This window comes from Penaeus vannamei, chromosome 42 (assembly GCF_042767895.1).
Source record: "Penaeus vannamei isolate JL-2024 chromosome 42, ASM4276789v1, whole genome shotgun sequence".
NCBI classification, from domain to species: Eukaryota; Metazoa; Arthropoda; class Malacostraca; order Decapoda; family Penaeidae; genus Penaeus; species Penaeus vannamei.
In genome coordinates this window covers 7,964,302-7,966,801 of record NC_091590.1, presented here as the reverse complement: position 1 = coordinate 7,966,801, position 2,500 = coordinate 7,964,302, and positions in this window count along the sequence as shown.

The window sequence follows — 2,500 nt, the reverse complement described above, 5'->3', positions numbered from 1 at the left end:
AATTATGACCGTGTGCTCATGGTTAATTCAACCTTATCTGTTATTCAGATGCATTTAACCTCATCTAGCCAAAGCTTTCACTAATTTGTCAAGTCAACTTTTAATACCTAATCAATTATGGATGAGGCATCCATTTGGAAAAGTGTAATTAGCAATAAATATTCAAATCTGACGTCCTTAATATATTCAAATTGATAATCATACAATATTGATTTCAAATGAATAGCATTATAGTCGGTGAGTCTACTGAACGTACTGTGATAGACTTATCTATGGTAATTTATGCGATGCCGTGCTCATCTTACCTTGACATTTCCCAAGACTGACAGATAAAAAAAAATAAACACAAACAGAGTTTATTGAAAGCCGAATTAAATTTTAAAAAACTATGAAGATATCGAATCTACCTAATCTAGGAAATGGAGACGCTGACATGAAACACATTTTTCAAAAAAATGAAAATAAAAAAAAAAAAAGCCTGTGGGAATCCGTTCTAAATATTCAGATTTTCGTCTTAAAGTCATAAGAGAGAAAGTGTGAGAGAGAGAGAGAGAGAGAGAGAGAGAGAAAGAGAGAGAGAGAGAGAGAGAGAGAGAGAGAGAGAGAGAGAGAGAGAGAGAGATGCAGAGTGACAGAGAAAAAGACAGACAGAAGCAGAAAGAGAGAGGGGGGGGCGGGGTGCACCGTGAAACAGAGTGACAGAGGGAAAGACAGAGACCAGGAAAGATAGATAGATAGACAGAGAGAGGAAACAGAGTTAAAAGATTGCCAAAGGAAATATCGAATCTACCCTGATATCTCCTATATCTACCCCGAAAACACGTATATGCACATATTTATTGATTTATTGATTTATTGATTTATTGACATGAGAACGAATGCCTGTTAAAATATTGGATCTACTTTGACATCTATATTGTCTTACAAAACAAATGTACAAAAAGGTTTTATTGAAAGACATAAGAAAATGTGAGGATGTTGAAATTTACCCTGATATCTTCCGTAATTAAATAAATACAATCATGATAATGGTGATAAATAAATAAATAAAATTCGTATATAGATTAGTTTTTTGCAACTGATGACATCGTTAGTCAATTGAATCTATCTTGATATCCCCGACTATCTGGAAAAAGAATACAGAATAAGTTCATTGAAACCTATGAAACCGAATATCACTGCCTAGCTGCTGCTGCTGCTGCTGATGATGATGATGATGATGATGATGATGATGATGATGATGATGATGATGGTGATGATGGTGATGATGATGATGATGATGGTGATGATGATGATGATGATGATGATGATGATGATGATGATGATGATGATGATGATGATGATGATGATGGTGATGATGATGATGATGATGATGATGATAACAATAAGAATGATAATAATAACAGATAAATAAATTTTAAAAAATGAATGCCAATGCCCAAGTTACCTTGTGATATTCAGAAAAGATAAATAAATAAATACTTTCACTAAGAAAACGAAACCGAACGCCAACGAGAATCTCGAAGCGTACCGAACATCCCGCGACCAGACCTTTGCTTCGAATCGGACGCCGCGAATGAACTCCAGCACCCATATTTGACGTCGAAGTCGCAGCAGATTCAGCGGATTCGGACGTGGCCAGAATTTACGGCGTCACTCTTCTTGCGGTTCCAAGCAATTTAGAAATAATGGAAATTATTTGGCAAGTTTCCGAATTAACGGAGAATAGCGACGGTATGGAATTCGAAATCGGAGTGTTCCTTAGAGGCCGTAATGCGTGAAGGAAAGCGCCGATTTCGAATATGGACCGATTACGCGAAATGTCCATTTAAGAATACGAAATCGGATATCTTGAACAGTCATTTCACTTAATCTTTATGTCATATCCGCTGTTCTAAAGAAACTAAAACCGTTTTCGTTACAGATGTGCGAAACCATCATTGTCGACATACGAATATTGTTAATGTTATATTCATCTTCGCGAAATTGCTGTTTGTATTCAATTGTTCGCATAAAATGGCCGTAAAACTTTGGTTATAACTTTCGATTCAAAGGAAATTAATTCTTTACTCGACTTTATTGCTCATGAATTTTTTATTCAGCCACAAAGACAACTTCGCAGCAAAATATACTTCATGAGGATAGGAAATATTGTACGGAAATTGACAATGAAAATTATGGGCATTGGAAGCAGGGGTTACCAGATACATGTCATACCTAACTAAACAATATATAGAACCTTTTTTCTTTCTTTCTTTCTTTCTTTCTTTTCTTTTTCCTCCTCTTCCTCTCTTTTTCCTTTTCTTCTCTCTTTGTTTTATTTTTGGAAGATGCTAGATTACTGGCCAGAAAAAAATGCGTATATAAAATGGAAAACAAAAGTCGACTGAAGTCATCAGCCAAAGCCAATAAATTCGAGAAGTATAGTAAAAAAAAAAAAAAAAAAAAAAAATTATATATATGTATATATATATATATTATATATATATATATATATATA